Source organism: Ictidomys tridecemlineatus (assembly GCF_052094955.1).
Source record: "Ictidomys tridecemlineatus isolate mIctTri1 chromosome 8 unlocalized genomic scaffold, mIctTri1.hap1 SUPER_8_unloc_1, whole genome shotgun sequence".
Taxonomy (NCBI): domain Eukaryota; kingdom Metazoa; phylum Chordata; class Mammalia; order Rodentia; family Sciuridae; genus Ictidomys; species Ictidomys tridecemlineatus.
Genome location: NW_027520958.1, coordinates 551,057 through 576,168, shown reverse-complemented (window position 1 = coordinate 576,168; position 25,112 = coordinate 551,057). Strand labels below are relative to the sequence as shown.

Below are 25,112 nucleotides of genomic sequence, written 5' to 3'. Positions count from 1 at the left end.
TGAAAAGCAGTATGAAAACTCCTCGGAAAACTGGGATCGGAAGCACCCTTTGACCCAGCTATCCCACTCATTGGTTTATAACTAGAGGACTTAAAATCAGTATACTAAAAATTCATTAAATTTCATTTTAATTAATACAATTTAACAAAGTGAATTTAAATAACATTTAATATAGATTAAGTCATTGAATATTAACGATATAATAAAAATATTAATAAAATTAATTTTAATAAAAATCCTCTTAGTGGTTTTAGAAACTACAGGTATCAGAGAAATATTAGCTATATATTCTACTTTTGTCTGCTGTCTCATTTTGCCTAACGTAAGCTAGAAACTTTTGTTTATCTTTTATCTTAATTTACCAAGATGAAAATGGGAAGACAAAACACCCAGTAGCTACACACATCAGCTTTTCCTTTGTTTTTTCTAAATTTTGCCTTAACATTGACATTATTTTATCCAGTATCCAGGTATTATGTTTTTATGTTAAAAGCATATGCCGTTTGATTTCAATCTCTTTTCAAATACATATATCTAAATCCCTGTTGCTTCTGTCATACTCACCAGATGACTATTATAGTCTTTTAATTTAATCCCATCTTGATTTTTGCTTTAATCTAACAATTATTTGGAATTGTTTCTATGGCCCTAATTTCATTGTATATGGAATTTTTTTTTTTTTTTGAGGATTCAAAATTCTTCTAATTTTAGATGCACAAGGAATTGCAGCGTGTGTGATAACACCTTTACGGAATTGGCTGGCGTTTTCATTGTGGTCTAGGGCATGGTAAATTTTGGTGGCTGTAGCCTGTGTGTTTGAACATGATATGTAGTTTTGTGTGCATGGTACAACTTCTTGGTATAGCTACTCAGGCTTCTTAAGTGCATTACACAGCTCTTCTCTATCCCCTCCCTGCTTGTTGGTGGTTCCTTGTTTGGGTTCTGAGAGAGGGATGTTCAGTTTATGCCTTTTATTCTGCAGGGTTTCCCATGTTTTTACTCTATATACCCCACGGTGTGGTACCCCAGATAACTATCTTATTGTTGTCCTGTGCTCTGTGATCCCTGGTATGTAATACTGAAAGCATGAAGCAGCCTGTTACCTCTCAGCTTCTGCAAGTGAACTGTTTTCTTGCACGTTGTATATTTGCTTTTGTCTTTTCAACTTGATCTACTCTTTCATAATCTATTTTTGTGTTCATTTTTTGAAATTCTCATTCTTATTTTGGATCACTCAGCATTTTCAAATGTCCTCTTCTAATTTCTATGAAGATTTGGTGGTAGAAGGAGAAAGAGAGGTGAAACATGCTCATTTTCAGCCTTTAAGATTGAACTTCAAATCTTAGTGTAGTTTTGATTTTCACTTCTCTAAGTGCTAGTGATGATGAGCATATTTGCATCTATTTGTTGATTAATTTTATATCATCTTGGGAGAAGTGTCTGTTCAGGTCCGTGGCCCATTTATTGAATGGGTCATTTTATTTATTTATTTATTTGTATTTATGTATGTATGTATGTGTGTGTGTGTGTGTGTGTGTGTGTGTGTGTGTGTGTGTGTATTTAGGTTTGTGAGTTCTTTCTATACCCTAGAGATTAGTGCTCTATCTGATGTGTGATGGGGCAAAACTTTTCTCCCAAGATGTAGGATCTCTATTCACCTCCCAGATTGTTTGTTTTGTGGAGAAGAAACTTTTTTAGTTTGCATCTATCTCATTTATTGATACTGGATTTTAATTCTTGTGCTATAGGAGTCTTATTAAGGAATTTTGGGACTAATCCCATATGATTGGAATTAGGGCCTACTTTTTCTTCTGTTACATGCAAGGTCTCTGGTTTTATTCCTAGGTCCTTGAATCATTTGAGTGGAGTTTTGTGCATGGTGAGAGATAGGGGTTTAATTGCACCTCCCTCCAGTTAGAATGTCAGCGATTTTTGAAAATGGCAGCTATTATGAAGACAACAACAATAAGTGTTGGTGAGGATTTCAGGAAACATGTACACCCCTACACTGTCGGTGGGACTGTAGATTGGTGCAGCCAATATGGAAAGCAGTTTGGAGATTCCCTGGAAATTTGGGAGTAGAACCACCATTTGACCTAGCTATCCCTCTTTTTGGTCTATACCCAAAGGACTTAACAACTGCAAACTACAGGGACACAGCCACATCAATGTTTATAGCAGCAAAATTCACATTAGCTAAATTGTGGAAACAACTTAGTAGATGAATGCATAAAAAATGTGGCATTTATACACAATTAATATTACTCAGATACTTACCCTCTCGCTCAGTCCAGGAGACGCTAGCGACCTTCACTACCTCTGTCAGAGCCTGGTTGGGACAGCTGGTGCCTCGGAGAGGACAGGCTGATCCTGCCTGCCTCCCATGTACCCTTTGTCACAGGGAGCGACATTAATGTGAGACCAAATAAAATCCAGTCATAGACATTAATAGAATATCTCAAAAAAGTATTTAATAAAAAGGCTAGCAAATACAGGGTCTTTAATGAAACTTTAATAAAATTTATGAGACAAGGAAACTGAAAGCACAATATTTTCTTAGGAACTTTTCTGTTTGGTGTTATTCTTTACAATATAGAAGCTTTTCCTAAGAATGCAGGGAGTATGAAATTTCTAAGGCTATCTTGCTGTTTTCTCCATTAAACCCCTTGTCTTTAAAAAAAAAAAAAAAATCTTGAATCTATATTAATCTTTGTGATTTTCTGAGTACCTGTATAACATATTTTTCTCAAGAATGCAGTGAGGTCGCCGTTTCCAAGAGCTCTTAAATTCAGAAATATAAGAAGTGTGTTTCCAGGCATTGAAACCCAAAGGCTCACCTAGACACAATGGAGTGAGCAGAATATATAAAAATCTCTCATGACAAATCTGAACTCTGCTTTTCCCAACCATGTGAAGTCTACTGGAATCAGATTCCAAGTAATTTGGCAAGTGGAAGCCAAATATATAGTTTGATATTCTTCTCGGGAGTAAGCCGTGTGATGTTACAGGAAGGCAGATTTTAGTGCTGCATTTCTGATTGTATCCCCCCAAAAGTTGTTCCATGCATATCATGCAAGAATGTAACCTCCAAAAAATGAATAAATAAAAAAGAGGAAATTTGACGTAAGAAGGCTGGATAATATTTGCATGTTCGTGTGTTTTTACCACACATCATACCTTCTTATTTCTTCCTTGCTCTGATTTGAAGCATATGCTTTCATTTTTCATTTTGGCTTACTATGTTATCACTTAATAATAATTCAGTAAATTTACTTAGAACAAGAAAGTCACGTAATGACTCATGTCTTAGAGATGCTTTCAAATAAAAGTAATTGTGCATTTTGTACCATAGAGTATTCCCAGTGTTTCCTAGAATTGTTGCAACTGACGCTGGAAGCTTTGAAATAGAGCAGGAGGCATAAGGGCTGTGGCTTGTGACCCTTCCCAAAGTATGTAAGATTGATAGACATTGAATGCAGATAAAGAACTATGCATCATTGAATTTTTTCCTGTCACTAAAATGCTAGTAGAGCTCAAGGAATTGTGAGTCTCTTTGTCTACAGTACAGGAAAAATAAGAAATTTAAAGACTTGAGTTCCATACAATTTCTGATAACATACCTTAGGTTCTCAGCTTAAAAACACAAAAAGAGAAATGTCATCATTTTCCATAGCATTTGGAAACTTTACTATCAGAGCTCATCAGTTCTCAGACATTTATATGTTTTGAATACTTGGCCAATGTGACTTTGGGATGCGTCCTCCAGTTGTTGTTTCAGTGATTTTGTTCATGCCTAACAACTGGTGGCATCTTAATTTTGGTCAAATAATGTAAATGTTAAGGTCAAATTTAGAAATAAGAAAGGAAAAGCTGATATGTGTGTAGCTACTAGGTGTTTTTCTTCCTTTTTTTTTTTTTTATTTTTTTTATTTTTGTAAAGTAAAACAAAAGATAAACCAAAAGGTTCTAGCTTAAGTTAGGTAAAATCAAAGAGGAGAAAAAAGAAGATAATGTTGCTAATACTTCACTGCCACCTGTAATTTCCAAAACAACTAAGAGCATTTTTATTAAAATTAACTTTATTGACGTTTATATTAAGTTATATAGTCGATATTAAATAATTCAATCTATATTATGTTAAATTTACTTTGTTAAATTGTATTAATTTAAATAAAATTTAATGAATTTTTAAATATAAATCATACTATAATTTAATATAAATGGAATTTATATTAAATTATCAATAAATTTAATATTTATTGATAATTTAATATAAACAATATCAATTAATAAAATAAATTTAGATCAAACCATAGTATTAATAAAAGAAATTTAAATAATACTACTAATAAGATTAATTTAAATTAGATTAATTTATATTAAATGATAGTGTAATTTGTATTTCAAAATATATTAAATTTTGTTTAAATTAATTTTAATAAAAAGGTTCTGAATGGTTTTAGAAACTACAGGTGTCGGAGAAGTATGTGCTATGCAATCTGCTTTTTCTCTTCTCTGATTTCACCTACTTAAGCTAGAAACTTTTGATTCATCTTTTACCTTAATTTATCAAAAGGTTGTAACTACTCCTATTTTAAAGCTTTTCATCTTTCAAAAACTGTTGTTAGCTTATTTCTCTCCCCAACTTGTTTTGATCCAATGTTTTATAGAATGTGTTTATAAGAATTATTGTAGAGCCCCCAATAGTATGTAGATAAGCAGTCCAGATATTTAATGATACATTCCTACTAATTAACTTTTCCATTGGCAATGGATCACGTGATCCCACTTTGGGGTTGACTCATAGAAATACTCTTCCTTCTGGACATGTTTATCATCTGGAAAACTGAATTAATGTGGAGTGACTTTCGTAGAGAAATGGAAATCGGCAAAATGGATAGGGGTCATAGAATTTGGATTCAAGGCATCTTAGAATTTATCCACTAAGCTTCCTGTTTAGGTCCTCCCTATTGGAATTTTCGCTTGGTAGTTGTACAATGTTATCTTGGATAAACTAAATATTCTCAACGTTTTGCAACACTATATTTGGTTTTCATGTACTCTAAATCGGAGACATCCTTCTTCTGGGTTGGGTTTTTCTTGTTTCCTGTAATTACATGTATCGTTTTTATCTTAATGCCATTAAGTGAGGTTGGAACTAGTGGTTCAAGAAGGCTGCTCTGTACAGTTGCTCGCTAAAGTACATCAGAATTGATAACTGGTGATGATTATCTGCTACATTGGAACAAAATTCTATAAACAAAAAGTGCTACAAAAAACAAAACAAATTTTTTTTTTTAAAAGTACTATAGCAAAAAATCACAACAACAACAACAACTAAAGAAATAAAATAAAATACCCAGTAGCTATCCACTTACATATACCAGCTGTTTTGCTTTCTCTTTTTGTCTACAAACACATGAGTACTTTTTCAAAAGGCCATGCTGTAAAACATAAAAAAAAAAAAAGGGGTTATGGCTTCTTTAGAATAATGCTAAATATTTAGAAGATCCTGGAGTACAGCTCTGGCCCTATTGTCCGGGGACACTGGCAACGGTGTAAAGGTGGGTTTAAAAAGAGGATGCCCTGGTCCACCAAGTCCAACTCCAGCTAGGTTACTAAGAGGCACAGCTGCAGAACGTGGAACCAAGAGTGGATTCCCGTTGGTGCTTCTGCCAGCTCTTAATTTGGCTCCATCTTTAACATTTCCTGGTAAAGAGTTCTGGGAAAGAACTCTGAAGCACAGGTTGTTGATTTGGTTTCAGAGGTATGTCGGGGACACTTTTTGAAGCCCCTCCAAGCCAACTCCTCATCCACTTACCGACACCACCATAAGAATCTTTATTCAGCAAGTGCTGCATTTGGTCCTTTGGAATGTCCAGGATGCTCCCCATCAACTGCAATGCTTCAGGACGTTTGCCTTTTGGTGTCTGGAGATGAGCGATAAAAAGGTTTTGCATGAGGACTTTGTCCACTTTTCCTTCTGCGCTGTTGCCCAAAGTGGACGATTTCTGTTGTGCGTGGTCCAACATTTCTTTTCGGGGCTCCTTTTGTTTTTTCAGTTCTTCCATCTGTTCTTCCTCGAGATCTAAGTCTTCTCTCGGTCTGGAAGCAGAATCCAACAGAGCATTCGCTTGATCCAAACGTTCCCGCAGTGATGCTACTTCTCCTTCTAGCTTTTCGGCCTTGTTCTTCCATTCAGCTATTGACTGTTTTTCTTTGGCTAATTCGGCAGAATGCAGAGCTTTCTCTTCTTCTTGGAAGTGCTCTAGAACCCTTTTCAGGTTACTTGATGACAGGGCACACTGTACTTCTTGGTCCCGTAAGTGTTGAACCTCGTTTTCTCTTAGGATTTTTACTTTGGTCTCTTGAAAAATATCAGAATTCAATGTTTGAGCATCTCCTCTCTCTCCAGGCAACTGGGCTTTTAGTTCTTCAATAGTTTTCTGCAAGTTCTTAATTTCCTCCTCTAAAATTAACTGGCTATACGCAGCATTCATCTGCTCATATTGGTACTTAAATTCATCCATTTCCTCCTCCTGCTCCTGTAAAGACTGAAGTAGTTGCATTTTACGCTGGTTTTGATTTTCAGTTATATTCAGATGGTCTTGAATTTCATCTTCCAGATGATTTTTGACTATATTCAGTTGAGATACCTCCAATTCTAGTTCTGTGATAGCATCAAGAGCTTCAGGCTCAGCCACTGGTACAGCTTGATTGTGCTGTTCCCGAAGTATTTCCAGTTCTACTCGCAGATAGTTGTTTTCTGCTTTCACGTAGGTAAGACTTCTGTCCTTTCTTTCAACGGATTGCCTTAAAGTTTCATTTTCTCTTAAGGCCTGAGAACACTTATCTAAATCCTTTTGTAGTTGTGAACTTTTTTCTTCGAGTTTTTCAATAAAAACTTCTTTCTCATTTATGACTTGTGTCAATCGCTCCTCTTCTTCTATGTAAGATGCCAAAATTTCCTCAGTTTCTTTTTCATCAGCAGTCATTTGCTCAATATTCTTTTTGAGTCCTGCTATTTCAAAGTCCTTCTCTTGATTGAGTTGAAGTGCACATTCGTGTTTCAGCTTTAAGTAAGAGGTCTTCAAATTGTGTGCATTGGAGAGTTCCTCAATAGTCTGCCTGTGATTATTTGCTTCTTCCAACAGTCTTTTTTCTGCCTGGTGCAGTTTGGCTTCAGTCTCTTCTTTGTCTCTTTGGAGAGTCTCCGTGATAGTGTCTCTTTCTTGAGAGATCTGATTGTAAGCAGCAATAGATTCTTCCAACTTACGCCTTACATCGTCACGTGCTAAAATCAACATTTCATTTTCCGTCTTGAGTTCAACAGCAACTTTCGTTAAGTCTTCATTGAGCTGTTCCTCTTCAGAAAGATTTTGCCTTAGGTTGCTCACTTCAGCTTCTCGTTCTTTAAGCATGTCATCCTTCCAGTGACTGTTCGAGTCTTCGTTCAGAGAAGTTGGATACTTACTCTTAAATCCAGACAGCTCCTCTTCAAGTTGTCTAATGTGATCCTTAAGCCCCAGGTTTTCCTGCTGGAGGTTTAAACTATTTTTTTGTGACTGATTTAGCTGATCTACTAAATCTTCTACTTTACCTTCAAGCTTCTGCTTAGTTAAATGCAAATCACTGAGGCTCTGCGCATTCTCAGTTAACTTCTCCTTCTGCACATGCAACTCTTGGGATATGTTCATTTGCTCATCCTCAAGTTGACGAACTCTCTTTTTTCCGTCATCTCGATCTTGTTCCAACTTCTTGATGACAAGGTCTCCTTCATTTTGTTGTTTGGATAGCTCATCTTGTATCAAAATCATGTGCTTTGTAGCTTCCTGATTCTGATGATCCAGTTCTTCTAACTCAGCTATCAGCATTTTCTTCTCATTGATAGTCTGATTCAGTTCTTCCTCCTTTGCCTTCAAGTGAAGTTTTAAGTCTAGTAATTGTACATTCAAATTCACGTCTGTTGAAGCTCTGCTTTTCATGACTTGATAGTCACAGCTCAATTTTGACAGTGACATCTGAAGTTCCTCTTTTTCTTGACTCAATGATGACTTCTCTTTTTCTAAAGCTTCAACATGCATTTTAAGTTTCAGATTGTCTTCAGCAAGGCGGTTATCCTGGTTTAAACCACTTAGTCTCACGATTTCCTTCTCCGCATCAGCCAGGGCTCGTTGAAGCCTGAGCACTTCTTCCACTGCTGAATGCTGAGGAAGGGTTCTTCCCTTTTCTGCCACAGTAGAACTCTGCTCCCAAACTGAAATTTCATGCTGATGATCATCTATGTCTGGACTGTGGTTTGGTTGAAGAGTCTTGATAGTATTTAGTACTTTGCAGATTTCACTCGAGTCAGAATGGTGTGTTCCCTGAGCCTCAGCAATCTGCCTCGAGTGGCCAACTTCAGATTCCTGTTTTGCAACTTCAGTTGATAATCTGTTTGTTTCTTGTTGTGATACAATTATGTCACTAAAGTCCGTGTCATCATCACGAAAGGCTGAAGAATGACTACCGATCAGGGAACCGAACGGAGCCGGTGCGGTTGTTGTTGGCACACCACAAGCTCCCGAGCGTACTGATTGAGCAGCTGCCCGTAGTTGGAACATTTGATCTTGCAGTACAGTCTGTCCTGCTTTAAGATGGCTGACCTCTACCTCTTTCTGTTGCAGTTGATCTTGGCAACTTACAGACTGATGGTTTCTTTGTAGCTCTGGCGCTTCATGCTTTTCTTCCAGGTCAGTACAATACTTTTTCGGTCTTTCATTCTCACATCTTAGTGTGGAATCAGTAGTTTCCATTTCCTTTCTCCGACAATGATGTAAAGCTGCTTCTGGGTCTCCTAAGTCATCCAGAAGCATGTCCCTGGTGAGGGTGGAGCTATGGCCGGTGAGGAAAGCCAAGCTGCTCCCCACCTGAGCCAAGAAGTGGCCCAAGCCTGAGCCCAGGCCTCCAAACCAGGCCGACATCGTGGCCACTTCAGCGAGCCATCGGACCAGCTCTGAGAAGCGCGTCCATCACCATCCACTTCTCTGCCCCGAACGTCCTCCGGCGTTGCCGGGGTCAATTATGACCCAAGCGCTCAGAATTCCTCAGAGCGCGGGGTTCCTGGGGCTCCACCAACCACCAATCATCCCTCCCTGCCTGTAAACTCAGAAGCCTGTCCTGCGCTTTGACCAGGGACCTGCAGCCAGTAGCACACTCACCCCCTGCAGGGCCTCTGCTTCTTCCCTGCACTTGCCTGTCAGCTATTGGCTCACGGGATTGGGCAGGGTTGGCTGGGAGGAGCTAGAGATCCAGGAAAGTGTCCTAGTTTGAGTCCCAAGGCAGTGTGCTGTGGAGCCAGGAAGAATCAATGTTGTAGATGAAATCCAAAGGTAGTTCACTGGACAGTTCCCTCTTGTCTGGGAGAGGTGGGCTTTTTGTCCCATTCAGTTGCATTCAGTTGACGAGGTGAGGTCTCGCTCCACATTAGAGAATGGAATCTATGTAACTAAAAGTCCCCGATTCAAAAGTAAATGTCACCCCATAACACCAGCACAGACACACCCAGAATAAAAGTTGGCCAAGTATCTGGGCATCGTAGCCCAGGCGAGTTAACATATAAAATTAACCATCACAAAGTCTTAATCAGTCTCAGAATTCAAAGTATAATATGGATTAGATTTCACTAAAGAACCATCTTTACCCTTTCCAAAAGTAAAGTTTTGCTGTTAATCTATACATTTTCGAGTTCATTTGAACATTATTTGGTCCTTGTTAATTCTGATTGAAGTTTATTTAGGTGCTCAAAAATTCCGCTTAAATTTCACTTAAGAAAATTTGTTTTAGAGCCAATGGGTTGATGTCCACTTAACCTATTGTTGTTTATCAGTGCCAGATATAATCCAGGTTTCAAGAGTACAGAGTGAAATAAAAAGTTGAGAAATTTTCTACTATGGAGTAACAATCCTAAATGTAATTCCCATACCTCTGAGGATCAGAAGGAGTTAAGATAAGGCCCTGCTTTCCAAGGTGTTTAAATTCCAACAAGTTAATGAGGAGGCAGTTTTGTAGAGTTGGGGACAAAGCAAAGAGATGAAGCACGTGGGCTGTAACAGACATACCCATTGGGACCAGAGCAATTTTGGAGCTAAACTGACAGAACGCATTTATAAGACCTCTCTCACAAGCATGAGTTGAACAGTAAATGACAACATAGTGTGTAGTTCTCACCTGATGGCTGGTGCAGAGAAAGTGGCCAACAAACAGAGCCTGCTGCCACTTTGTTCCTATTTGCTTTTTGTTTTGTTTAGGATCATTTTCCTTATTACCCTTTAGAAGGGGTTTGGGTTTGCTCCCATTACTCTCTTCCCAGAGCCCATTTTCAGGAGACTCTTTTCCTTGAGCTGTTCTTTCTCTATGTCTGTTCAGGAAACAAAACCTCAAGGTGGCAGAAATAAAATTTAAAAAAAGGAAGAATTTTTGGAAAGTTAATGGTTAAGTAGATCCTAAGGATTATATGAATCACCTCATAATGTCTCTTGCCTTCGAGATAGCGGAGCAAGTAGACATAATGACTCCGATTGCTATCAGAAACTAGTGACTGCATTTGTGTCCTGGGCTAGAAAAGGAAATCTTCTTGGTCCTTCTTATTCATCTCCAAATCTGAGAGAGAAGTCAGGCCTGTGTTAGTCAGTCTCTCCTCATAAAAGACTAATATAAAAATTTAAGCCCCTCTTAGCATCTGCTGAAGTGAGAATCCACGCTGTACCCCAGCTGTGTCTACTGTTGAAGAAGGCGTCAACAATACCAAGTGTCCTTTTCTCCCTTTAGACCATTCCTCCTGTGTGTGTGTGTGTTTGTGTGTGTGAGAAGACTTTTTCATCACTTTGACAACATACCTGAGAAAATTAAATGAGTAAATATTTATTTTGGTTCAATTTCAGGCTCCATTGCTGTGGCCTGAAGTGAGGCAGATTACCATGGCAGAGAGCCTGGCTTCAAAACAGAGCTTCTCAACTCATGGAGATCAGGGAAATGGTGAGGGGAAGAGAGGACTGAGGAATATGATGTACCCGTCCAGGGAATCAACTCCAATGGCCTACCCTCCAACTAGGCCCTACCGCCCCCACAGTTTTGACCAACTCCCAATAGTCCTGTCCAATCATGAACCCATCAGTGGATTGATCCACAGATGACGTTAGAGCTCAGGATTCGATTCACCTTTCTGTAGAGTCCGTTCTGAATGCTGGTAGATTGGGGTCCAAGCTTTCAACACATGACCTTTGGGCAACATTCCAGATCCAAATTATAGCAGGGTGCCTCCTTCTCTTTAGGTGTTCTGTGTTTGTTTATTGTTTTCAATCACAAATAATGATCCTTTTTCAGTGTAAGACCTATCACATTTGGCTTGAATCTGGTTCCAGTGGTGGTTGCTCCTCCTGCTGAAAGGCATTTCTGATCACTCAAGATTCAGTCTTCTGGCATGGTTCGCTCTGACCACAGCTGTTTGTCATTTTATATTTCTATTATGAGAGAGAAACCTACCTACTGTATTCGAAACTGACCATCCAAATGAAAGCATTTCTCTTCTTCCAAAGAGAATGTTTGGAATGTTCCTGGAAGCTATGGGGGATATGGAGGGAAAACCCCGGCTCATTCGCGAGCACATGTGACAAAAAGCATCCAATAATCATAAGGGTATCCTTATACATATATTCAGTGCCCAAAAAGCACAAGGTATTGTGATAGATACTGTGAACAACATAAAGCTGTGTTATATACATTTCCTGCTGTGAAGTGCAATTGAATACAGTCAATCAGTGGAGAAGATGTTCCATAGAGTGATCCTTGAATTATAGTACGAGGTCAGCCATTGACGACTGTGGTGGTGAGGATCTCATATGGGGCAAAAGACTGAGTAAGAAAGAATAAGCCAGAAGTAGAGAGCCCTTAATAATGTGGCTTTGTTAAAACACCGTTGAAGGTTAAAATAATGAAAGCTTTTTGAGTCTATAAACATAGGGTGATAAATTCTATGCAAGACATTAAGTTTGTACTTCTTTTAATACCTCATAATTCATTCAAACATTTTCTTATAGATTTCAGTAGAATTTTTAAATCTCTTCAATGTGGGCCTCGTCTCTTCTTGTCTCTTTTTTTAAATTTTTATTGGTTGCTCAAAACATTACAATGATCTTGACATATCATATTTCATACATTCGATTCAAGTGGGGTATGAATTCTTACTTTTACCACGTGTACAGTTTGCAGGATCACATTGGTTATACGTCCAAGTTGATACATACTGCCATACTAGTGTCTGTTATATTCTGCTGCCTTTTCTATTTATTCCCTCCCTATCCCCCCTTCTGTCCCCTCCCCTCCCATAATCTCTCTCTACCCCAGCTACTGTAATTCATTTCTCTCCTTTTTTCCCCTTTCCCCTCACATCGTCTTATATGTAATTTTGTATAACAATGAGGGTATCCTTCCATTTCCATGAAATTCCCCTTCTCTCTCCCATTCCCTCCCACCTCTTGTCCCTTCCAATTGGTAATCTTCTTTTCATGCTCTTCCAGCCTGCTCTGTTTTGAGTCCCCCTCCTTATATGAAAGAAGACATTCAGCATTTCTTTTCTAGGGATTGGCTAACTTCACTTAGCATAATCTCCTCTAATGCCATCCATTTCCCTGCAAATGCCGTGGTTTTGTTATTTTTTAGTGCTGAGTAATATTCCACCGTGTACAAATGCCACATTTTTTTAATCCATTCATCTGTTGACTGGCATCTAGGTTGGTTCCACATTCTAGCTATTGTGCATTGTGCTGCTATGAGCCTTGATGTAGCTGTATCCCTATAGTATGCTCTTTTTAGGTCTTTGGGAATAGTCCGAGAAGGGGAATAGCTGGGTCGAATGGTGGTTCCATTCCCAGCTTTCCCAGGAATCTCCATAATGCTTTCCAAATTGGCTGCACCAATTTGCAGTCGCACCAGCAATGTACAAGTGTACCTTTTCCCCCACATCCTTGCCAGCACTTGTTGTTGTTTGACTTCCTAATGGCTGCCATTCTTACTGGACTGATTTGGTGTCTTAGAGTGGTTTTAATTTGCATTTCTCTGATTGCTAGAGAGGGTGGGCATTTTTTCCGTGTATTTTTTGATTAATTGTATATCCTTCTCTGAGAAGTGTCTGTTCAGGTCCTTGGCCCATTTGTTGATTGGGTTGTTTGTTTTCTTAATGTTTAATTTTTGAGTTGTTTGTATACTCTGGATATTAGGGCTCGGCACATTTGTATTTTTAAGAATTGGCATAATCAATGAAATGTTCCGCACACGTTTGTAGGAAGATTAACATAACACTCCAGTGACAATACAGTAGTAGAAGGATTGATTTGGACTGACAAGTTGTTCAGTGAATGATATATTACCCATAAATTTGAATTCTCATTATCATAAGGAAGCAAGGTGAAAATAAGAATTTAAGAGAGTGTTGGGGATGTGGCTCAAGTAGTAGCTCCTTCACCTAGCATGCGTGAGGCATGGGGTTTGATCCTCAGCACTACCTAAAAAAATAAATAAAATAAAGATGTTGTGTCCACTAAAGGCTAAATAATCAATATTTTTAAAATAGAATGTAAAATAGTCCATAAATGTTATATACAAACTGTGAAAGTAGATTCTTCAACAGATTAATTGTCTACCTCGAACTAGAATCAGTTGCCTACTGATTTGCCTGGATGATGTTCTCAATTCTGGTTTTTTTTTTTTTTTTTTTTTTTTTCATTCCACTGGGCAAACATCTGCAGGGCTTTCTTGATGGCAACATAGTGATTACTGAGCTCTACCCTATTAGAAATACAACTAGTTTTCAACTCATGAAAGTCTATAAAAGCCACTTTTTTAGAAGTCTCTAAACTTTGGAACTATTCAATGATACTCTATTTTTGCCAGCAATACACAATATATATATATATTTTAATGTAAAGGGCAAGGTATTGAACAGACACTTCACAGAAGAAGCAATACAATCAATCAATAAATACATGAAAAAAATGTTCAACTTCACTAGTAATGAGAGAAATGCAAATCAAAACTACTCTAAGATTTCATCTCACTTCAATCAGAATGGCAATCATCAAGAATATCAGCAACAATAAGTGTTGGCGAGGATGAGGGGGGAAAAGGTACACGTATACATTGCTGGTGGCACTGCAAATTGATGCAGCCAGTCTGAAAAGCAGTATGAAAACTCCTCGGAAAACTGGGATCGGAAGCACCCTTTGACCCAGCTATCCCACTCATTGGTTTATAACTAGAGGACTTAAAATCAGTATACTAAAAATTCATTAAATTTCATTTTAATTAATACAATTTAACAAAGTGAATTTAAATAACATTTAATATAGATTAAGTCATTGAATATTAACGATATAATAAAAATATTAATAAAATTAATTTTAATAAAAATCCTCTTAGTGGTTTTAGAAACTACAGGTATCAGAGAAATATTAGCTATATATTCTACTTTTGTCTGCTGTCTCATTTTGCCTAACGTAAGCTAGAAACTTTTGTTTATCTTTTATCTTAATTTACCAAGATGAAAATGGGAAGACAAAACACCCAGTAGCTACACACATCAGCTTTTCCTTTGTTTTTTCTAAATTTTGCCTTAACATTGACATTATTTTATCCAGTATCCAGGTATTATGTTTTTATGTTAAAAGCATATGCCGTTTGATTTCAATCTCTTTTCAAATACATATATCTAAATCCCTGTTGCTTCTGTCATACTCACCAGATGACTATTATAGTCTTTTAATTTAATCCCATCTTGATTTTTGCTTTAATCTAACAATTATTTGGAATTGTTTCTATGGCCCTAATTTCATTGTATATGGAATTTTTTTTTTTTTTTGAGGATTCAAAATTCTTCTAATTTTAGATGCACAAGGAATTGCAGCGTGTGTGATAACACCTTTACGGAATTGGCTGGCGTTTTCATTGTGGTCTAGGGCATGGTAAATTTTGGTGGCTGTAGCCTGTGTGTTTGAACATGATATGTAGTTTTGTGTGCATGGTACAACTTCTTGGTATAGCTACTCAGGCTTCTTAAGTGCATTACACAGCTCTTCTCTATCCCCTCCCTGCTTGTTGGTGGTTCCTTGTTTGGGTTCTGAGAGAGGGATGTTCAGTTTATGCCTTTTATTCTGCAGGGTTTCCCATGTTTTTACTCTATATACCCCACGGTGTGGTACCCCAGATAACTATCTTATTGTTGTCCTGTGCTCTGTGATCCCTGGTATGTAATACTGAAAGCATGAAGCAGCCTGTTACCTCTCAGCTTCTGCAAGTGAACTGTTTTCTTGCACGTTGTATATTTGCTTTTGTCTTTTCAACTTGATCTACTCTTTCATAATCTATTTTTGTGTTCATTTTTTGAAATTCTCATTCTTATTTTGGATCACTCAGCATTTTCAAATGTCCTCTTCTAATTTCTATGAAGATTTGGTGGTAGAAGGAGAAAGAGAGGTGAAACATGCTCATTTTCAGCCTTTAAGATTGAACTTCAAATCTTAGTGTAGTTTTGATTTTCACTTCTCTAAGTGCTAGTGATGATGAGCATATTTGCATCTATTTGTTGATTAATTTTATATCATCTTGGGAGAAGTGTCTGTTCAGGTCCGTGGCCCATTTATTGAATGGGTCATTTTATTTATTTATTTATTTGTATTTATGTATGTATGTATGTATGTGTGTGTGTGTGTGTGTGTGTGTGTGTATTTAGGTTTGTGAGTTCTTTCTATACCCTAGAGATTAGTGCTCTATCTGATGTGTGATGGGGCAAAACTTTTCTCCCAAGATGTAGGATCTCTATTCACCTCCCAGATTGTTTGTTTTGTGGAGAAGAAACTTTTTTAGTTTGCATCTATCTCATTTATTGATACTGGATTTTAATTCTTGTGCTATAGGAGTCTTATTAAGGAATTTTGGGACTAATCCCATATGATTGGAATTAGGGCCTACTTTTTCTTCTGTTACATGCAAGGTCTCTGGTTTTATTCCTAGGTCCTTGAATCATTTGAGTGGAGTTTTGTGCATGGTGAGAGATAGGGGTTTAATTGCACCTCCCTCCAGTTAGAATGTCAGCGATTTTTGAAAATGGCAGCTATTATGAAGACAACAACAATAAATGTTGGTGAGGATTTCAGGAAACATGTACACCCCTACACTGTCGGTGGGACTGTAGATTGGTGCAGCCAATATGGAAAGCAGTTTGGAGATTCCCTGGAAATTTGGGAGTAGAACCACCATTTGACCTAGCTATCCCTCTTTTTGGTCTATACCCAAAGGACTTAACAACTGCAAACTACAGGGACACAGCCACATCAATGTTTATAGCAGCAAAATTCACATTAGCTAAATTGTGGAAACAACTTAGTAGATGAATGCATAAAAAATGTGGCATTTATACACAATTAATATTACTCAGATACTTACCCTCTCGCTCAGTCCAGGAGACGCTAGCGACCTTCACTACCTCTGTCAGAGCCTGGTTGGGACAGCTGGTGCCTCGGAGAGGACAGGCTGATCCTGCCTGCCTCCCATGTACCCTTTGTCACAGGGAGCGACATTAATGTGAGACCAAATAAAATCCAGTCATAGACATTAATAGAATATCTCAAAAAAGTATTTAATAAAAAGGCTAGCAAATACAGGGTCTTTAATGAAACTTTAATAAAATTTATGAGACAAGGAAACTGAAAGCACAATATTTTCTTAGGAACTTTTCTGTTTGGTGTTATTCTTTACAATATAGAAGCTTTTCCTAAGAATGCAGGGAGTATGAAATTTCTAAGGCTATCTTGCTGTTTTCTCCATTAAACCCCTTGTCTTTAAAAAAAAAAAAAAAAATCTTGAATCTATATTAATCTTTGTGATTTTCTGAGTACCTGTATAACATATTTTTCTCAAGAATGCAGTGAGGTCGCCGTTTCCAAGAGCTCTTAAATTCAGAAATATAAGAAGTGTGTTTCCAGGCATTGAAACCCAAAGGCTCACCTAGACACAATGGAGTGAGCAGAATATATAAAAATCTCTCATGACAAATCTGAACTCTGCTTTTCCCAACCATGTGAAGTCTACTGGAATCAGATTCCAAGTAATTTGGCAAGTGGAAGCCAAATATATAGTTTGATATTCTTCTCGGGAGTAAGCCGTGTGATGTTACAGGAAGGCAGATTTTAGTGCTGCATTTCTGATTGTATCCCCCCAAAAGTTGTTCCATGCATATCATGCAAGAATGTAACCTCCAAAAAATGAATAAATAAAAAAGAGGAAATTTGACGTAAGAAGGCTGGATAATATTTGCATGTTCGTGTGTTTTTACCACACATCATACCTTCTTATTTCTTCCTTGCTCTGATTTGAAGCATATGCTTTCATTTTTCATTTTGGCTTACTATGTTATCACTTAATAATAATTCAGTAAATTTACTTAGAACAAGAAAGTCACGTAATGACTCATGTCTTAGAGATGCTTTCAAATAAAAGTAATTGTGCATTTTGTACCATAGAGTATTCCCAGTGTTTCCTAGAATTGTTGCAACTGACGCTGGAAGCTTTGAAATAGAGCAGGAGGCATAAGGGCTGTGGCTTGTGACCCTTCCCAAAGTATGTAAGATTGATAGACATTGAATGCAGATAAAGAACTATGCATCATTGAATTTTTTCCTGTCACTAAAATGCTAGTAGAGCTCAAGGAATTGTGAGTCTCTTTGTCTACAGTACAGGAAAAATAAGAAATTTAAAGACTTGAGTTCCATACAATTTCTGATAACATACCTTAGGTTCTCAGCTTAAAAACACAAAAAGAGAAATGTCATCATTTTCCATAGCATTTGGAAACTTTACTATCAGAGCTCATCAGTTCTCAGACATTTATATGTTTTGAATACTTGGCCAATGTGACTTTGGGATGCGTCCTCCAGTTGTTGTTTCAGTGATTTTGTTCATGCCTAACAACTGGTGGCATCTTAATTTTGGTCAAATAATGTAAATGTTAAGGTCAAATTTAGAAATAAGAAAGGAAAAGCTGATATGTGTGTAGCTACTAGGTGTTTTTCTTCCTTTTTTTTTTTTTTTTTTTTTATTTTTGTAAAGTAAAACAAAAGATAAACCAAAAGGTTCTAGCTTAAGTTAGGTAAAATCAAAGAGGAGAAAAAAGAAGATAATGTTGCTAATACTTCACTGCCACCTGTAATTTCCAAAACAACTAAGAGCATTTTTATTAAAATTAACTTTATTGACGTTTATATTAAGTTATATAGTCGATATTAAATAATTCAATCTATATTATGTTAAATTTACTTTGTTAAATTGTATTAATTTAAATAAAATTTAATGAATTTTTAAATATAAATCATACTATAATTTAATATAAATGGAATTTATATTAAATTATCAATAAATTTAATATTTATTGATAATTTAATATAAACAATATCAATTAATAAAATAAATTTAGATCAAACCATAGTATTAATAAAAGAAATTTAAATAATACTACTAATAAGATTAATTTAAATTAGATTAATTTATATTAAATGATAGTGTAATTTGTATTTCAAAATATATTAAATTTTGTTTAAATTAATTTTAATAAAAAGGTTCTGAATGGTTTTAGAAACTACAGGTGTCGGAGAAGTATGTGCTATGCAATCTGCTTTTTCTCTTTTCTGATTTCACCTACTTAAGCTAGAAACTTTTGATTCATCTTTTACCTTAATTTATCAAAAGGTTGTAACTACTCCTATTTTAAAGCTTTTCATCTTTCAAAAACTGTTGTTAGCTTATTTCTCTCCCCAACTTGTTTTGATCCAATGTTTTATAGAATGTGTTTATAAGAATTATTGTAGAGCCCCCAATAGTATGTAGATAAGCAGTCCAGATATTTAATGATACATTCCTACTAATTAACTTTTCCATTGGCAATGGATCACGTGATCCCACTTTGGGGTTGACTCATAGAAATACTCTTCCTTCTGGACATGTTTATCATCTGGAAAACTGAATTAATGTGGAGTGACTTTCGTAGAGAAATGGAAATCGGCAAAATGGATAGGGGTCATAGAATTTGGATTCAAGGCATCTTAGAATTTATCCACTAAGCTTCCTGTTTAGGTCCTCCCTATTGGAATTTTCGCTTGGTAGTTGTACAATGTTATCTTGGATAAACTAAATATTCTCAACGTTTTGCAACACTATATTTGGTTTTCATGTACTCTAAATCGGAGACATCCTTCTTCTGGGTTGGGTTTTTCTTGTTTCCTGTAATTACATGTATCGTTTTTATCTTAATGCCATTAAGTGAGGTTGGAACTAGTGGTTCAAGAAGGCTGCTCTGTACAGTTGCTCGCTAAAGTACATCAGAATTGATAACTGGTGATGATTATCTGCTACATTGGAACAAAATTCTATAAACAAAAAGTGCTACAAAAAACAAAACAAATTTTTTTTTTTAAAAGTACTATAGCAAAAAATCACAACAACAACAACAACTAAAGAAATAAAATAAAATACCCAGTAGCTATCCACTTACATATACCAGCTGTTTTGCTTTCTCTTTTTGTCTACAAACACATGAGTACTTTTTCAAAAGGCCATGCTGTAAAACATAAAAAAAAAAAAGGGGTTATGGCTTCTTTAGAATAATGCTAAATATTTAGAAGATCCTGGAGTACAGCTCTGGCCCTATTGTCCGGGGACACTGGCAACGGTGTAAAGGTGGGTTTAAAAAGAGGATGCCCTGGTCCACCAAGTCCAACTCCAGCTAGGTTACTAAGAGGCACAGCTGCAGAACGTGGAACCAAGAGTGGATTCCCGTTGGTGCTTCTGCCAGCTCTTAATTTGGCTCCATCTTTAACATTTCCTGGTAAAGAGTTCTGGGAAAGAACTCTGAAGCACAGGTTGTTGATTTGGTTTCAGAGGTATGTCGGGGACACTTTTTGAAGCCCCTCCAAGCCAACTCCTCATCCACTTACCGACACCACCATAAGAATCTTTATTCAGCAAGTGCTGCATTTGGTCCTTTGGAATGTCCAGGATGCTCCCCATCAACTGCAATGCTTCAGGACGTTTGCCTTTTGGTGTCTGGAGATGAGCGATAAAAAGGTTTTGCATGAGGACTTTGTCCACTTTTCCTTCTGCGCTGTTGCCCAAAGTGGACGATTTCTGTTGTGCGTGGTCCAACATTTCTTTTCGGGGCTCCTTTTGTTTTTTCAGTTCTTCCATCTGTTCTTCCTCGAGATCTAAGTCTTCTCTCGGTCTGGAAGCAGAATCCAACAGAGCATTCGCTTGATCCAAACGTTCCCGCAGTGATGCTACTTCTCCTTCTAGCTTTTCGGCCTTGTTCTTCCATTCAGCTATTGACTGTTTTTCTTTGGCTAATTCGGCAGAATGCAGAGCTTTCTCTTCTTCTTGGAAGTGCTCTAGAACCCTTTTCAGGTTACTTGATGACAGGGCACACTGTACTTCTTGGTCCCGTAAGTGTTGAACCTCGTTTTCTCTTAGGATTTTTACTTTGGTCTCTTGAAAAATATCAGAATTCAATGTTTGAGCATCTCCTCTCTCTCCAGGCAACTGGGCTTTTAGTTCTTCAATAGTTTTCTGCAAGTTCTTAATTTCCTCCTCTAAAATTAACTGGCTATACGCAGCATTCATCTGCTCATATTGGTACTTAAATTCATCCATTTCCTCCTCCTGCTCCTGTAAAGACTGAAGTAGTTGCATTTTACGCTGGTTTTGATTTTCAGTTATATTCAGATGGTCTTGAATTTCATCTTCCAGATGATTTTTGACTATATTCAGTTGAGATACCTCCAATTCTAGTTCTGTGATAGCATCAAGAGCTTCAGGCTCAGCCACTGGTACAGCTTGATTGTGCTGTTCCCGAAGTATTTCCAGTTCTACTCGCAGATAGTTGTTTTCTGCTTTCACGTAGGTAAGACTTCTGTCCTTTCTTTCAACGGATTGCCTTAAAGTTTCATTTTCTCTTAAGGCCTGAGAACACTTATCTAAATCCTTTTGTAGTTGTGAACTTTTTTCTTCGAGTTTTTCAATAAAAACTTCTTTCTCATTTATGACTTGTGTCAATCGCTCCTCTTCTTCTATGTAAGATGCCAAAATTTCCTCAGTTTCTTTTTCATCAGCAGTCATTTGCTCAATATTCTTTTTGAGTCCTGCTATTTCAAAGTCCTTCTCTTGATTGAGTTGAAGTGCACATTCGTGTTTCAGCTTTAAGTAAGAGGTCTTCAAATTGTGTGCATTGGAGAGTTCCTCAATAGTCTGCCTGTGATTATTTGCTTCTTCCAACAGTCTTTTTTCTGCCTGGTGCAGTTTGGCTTCAGTCTCTTCTTTGTCTCTTTGGAGAGTCTCCGTGATAGTGTCTCTTTCTTGAGAGATCTGATTGTAAGCAGCAATAGATTCTTCCAACTTACGCCTTACATCGTCACGTGCTAAAATCAACATTTCATTTTCCGTCTTGAGTTCAACAGCAACTTTCGTTAAGTCTTCATTGAGCTGTTCCTCTTCAGAAAGATTTTGCCTTAGGTTGCTCACTTCAGCTTCTCGTTCTTTAAGCATGTCATCCTTCCAGTGACTGTTCGAGTCTTCGTTCAGAGAAGTTGGATACTTACTCTTAAATCCAGACAGCTCCTCTTCAAGTTGTCTAATGTGATCCTTAAGCCCCAGGTTTTCCTGCTGGAGGTTTAAACTATTTTTTTGTGACTGATTTAGCTGATCTACTAAATCTTCTACTTTACCTTCAAGCTTCTGCTTAGTTAAATGCAAATCACTGAGGCTCTGCGCATTCTCAGTTAACTTCTCCTTCTGCACATGCAACTCTTGGGATATGTTCATTTGCTCATCCTCAAGTTGACGAACTCTCTTTTTTCCGTCATCTCGATCTTGTTCCAACTTCTTGATGACAAGGTCTCCTTCATTTTGTTGTTTGGATAGCTCATCTTGTATCAAAATCATGTGCTTTGTAGCTTCCTGATTCTGATGATCCAGTTCTTCTAACTCAGCTATCAGCATTTTCTTCTCATTGATAGTCTGATTCAGTTCTTCCTCCTTTGCCTTCAAGTGAAGTTTTAAGTCTAGTAATTGTACATTCAAATTCACGTCTGTTGAAGCTCTGCTTTTCATGACTTGATAGTCACAGCTCAATTTTGACAGTGACATCTGAAGTTCCTCTTTTTCTTGACTCAATGATGACTTCTCTTTTTCTAAAGCTTCAACATGCATTTTAAGTTTCAGATTGTCTTCAGCAAGGCGGTTATCCTGGTTTAAACCACTTAGTCTCACGATTTCCTTCTCCGCATCAGCCAGGGCTCGTTGAAGCCTGAGCACTTCTTCCACTGCTGAATGCTGAGGAAGGGTTCTTCCCTTTTCTGCCACAGTAGAACTCTGCTCCCAAACTGAAATTTCATGCTGATGATCATCTATGTCTGGACTGTGGTTTGGTTGAAGAGTCTTGATAGTATTTAGTACTTTGCAGATTTCACTCGAGTCAGAATGGTGTGTTCCCTGAGCCTCAGCAATCTGCCTCGAGTGGCCAACTTCAGATTCCTGTTTTGCAACTTCAGTTGATAATCTGTTTGTTTCTTGTTGTGATACAATTATGTCACTAAAGTCCGTGTCATCATCACGAAAGGCTGAAGAATGACTACCGATCAGGGAACCGAACGGAGCCGGTGCGGTTGTTGTTGGCACACCACAAGCTCCCGAGCGTACTGATTGAGCAGCTGCCCGTAGTTGGAACATTTGATCTTGCAGTACAGTCTGTCCTGCTTTAAGATGGCTGACCTCTACCTCTTTCTGTTGCAGTTGATCTTGGCAACTTACAGACTGATGGTTTCTTTGTAGCTCTGGCGCTTCATGCTTTTCTTCCAGGTCAGTACAATACTTTTTCGGTCTTTCATTCTCACATCTTAGTGTGGAATCAGTAGTTTCCATTTCCTTTCTCCGACAATGATGTAAAGCTGCTTCTGGGTCTCCTAAGTCATCCAGAAGCATGTCCCTGGTGAGGGTGGAGCTATGGCCGGTGAGGAAAGCCAAGCTGCTCCCCACCTGAGCCAAGAAGTGGCCCAAGCCTGAGCCCAGGCCTCCAAACCAGGCCGACATCGTGGCCACTTCAGCGAGCCATCGGACCAGCTCTGAGAAGCGCGTCCATCACCATCCACTTCTCTGCCCCGAACGTCCTCCGGCGTTGCCGGGGTCAATTATGACCCAAGCGCTCAGAATTCCTCAGAGCGCGGGGTTCCTGGGGCTCCACCAACCACCAATCATCCCTCCCTGCCTGTAAACTCAGAAGCCTGTCCTGCGCTTTGACCAGGGACCTGCAGCCAGTAGCACACTCACCCCCTGCAGGGCCTCTGCTTCTTCCCTGCACTTGCCTGTCAGCTATTGGCTCACGGGATTGGGCAGGGTTGGCTGGGAGGAGCTAGAGATCCAGGAAAGTGTCCTAGTTTGAGTCCCAAGGCAGTGTGCTGTGGAGCCAGGAAGAATCAATGTTGTAGATGAAATCCAAAGGTAGTTCACTGGACAGTTCCCTCTTGTCTGGGAGAGGTGGGCTTTTTGTCCCATTCAGTTGCATTCAGTTGACGAGGTGAGGTCTCGCTCCACATTAGAGAATGGAATCTATGTAACTAAAAGTCCCCGATTCAAAAGTAAATGTCACCCCATAACACCAGCACAGACACACCCAGAATAAAAGTTGGCCAAGTATCTGGGCATCGTAGCCCAGGCGAGTTAACATATAAAATTAACCATCACAAAGTCTTAATCAGTCTCAGAATTCAAAGTATAATATGGATTAGATTTCACTAAAGAACCATCTTTACCCTTTCCAAAAGTAAAGTTTTGCTGTTAATCTATACATTTTCGAGTTCATTTGAACATTATTTGGTCCTTGTTAATTCTGATTGAAGTTTATTTAGGTGCTCAAAAATTCCGCTTAAATTTCACTTAAGAAAATTTGTTTTAGAGCCAATGGGTTGATGTCCACTTAACCTATTGTTGTTTATCAGTGCCAGATATAATCCAGGTTTCAAGAGTACAGAGTGAAATAAAAAGTTGAGAAATTTTCTACTATGGAGTAACAATCCTAAATGTAATTCCCATACCTCTGAGGATCAGAAGGAGTTAAGATAAGGCCCTGCTTTCCAAGGTGTTTAAATTCCAACAAGTTAATGAGGAGGCAGTTTTGTAGAGTTGGGGACAAAGCAAAGAGATGAAGCACGTGGGCTGTAACAGACATACCCATTGGGACCAGAGCAATTTTGGAGCTAAACTGACAGAACGCATTTATAAGACCTCTCTCACAAGCATGAGTTGAACAGTAAATGACAACATAGTGTGTAGTTCTCACCTGATGGCTGGTGCAGAGAAAGTGGCCAACAAACAGAGCCTGCTGCCACTTTGTTCCTATTTGCTTTTTGTTTTGTTTAGGATCATTTTCCTTATTACCCTTTAGAAGGGGTTTGGGTTTGCTCCCATTACTCTCTTCCCAGAGCCCATTTTCAGGAGACTCTTTTCCTTGAGCTGTTCTTTCTCTATGTCTGTTCAGGAAACAAAACCTCAAGGTGGCAGAAATAAAATTTAAAAAAAGGAAGAATTTTTGGAAAGTTAATGGTTAAGTAGATCCTAAGGATTATATGAATCACCTCATAATGTCTCTTGCCTTCGAGATAGCGGAGCAAGTAGACATAATGACTCCGATTGCTATCAGAAACTAGTGACTGCATTTGTGTCCTGGGCTAGAAAAGGAAATCTTCTTGGTCCTTCTTATTCATCTCCAAATCTGAGAGAGAAGTCAGGCCTGTGTTAGTCAGTCTCTCCTCATAAAAGACTAATATAAAAATTTAAGCCCCTCTTAGCATCTGCTGAAGTGAGAATCCACGCTGTACCCCAGCTGTGTCTACTGTTGAAGAAGGCGTCAACAATACCAAGTGTCCTTTTCTCCCTTTAGACCATTCCTCCTGTGTGTGTGTGTGTTTGTGTGTGTGAGAAGACTTTTTCATCACTTTGACAACATACCTGAGAAAATTAAATGAGTAAATATTTATTTTGGTTCA

The 25,112-nt window shown here is 38.0% G+C and overlaps 1 pseudogene; it reads right to left on the bottom strand.

The window, feature by feature from the left end:
- Positions 1-5,473: 5,473 nt before the first annotated feature.
- LOC144372289 (thyroid receptor-interacting protein 11 pseudogene) lies at positions 5,474-23,160 on the bottom strand (annotated as a pseudogene).
- Positions 23,161-25,112: the final 1,952 nt, after the last annotated feature.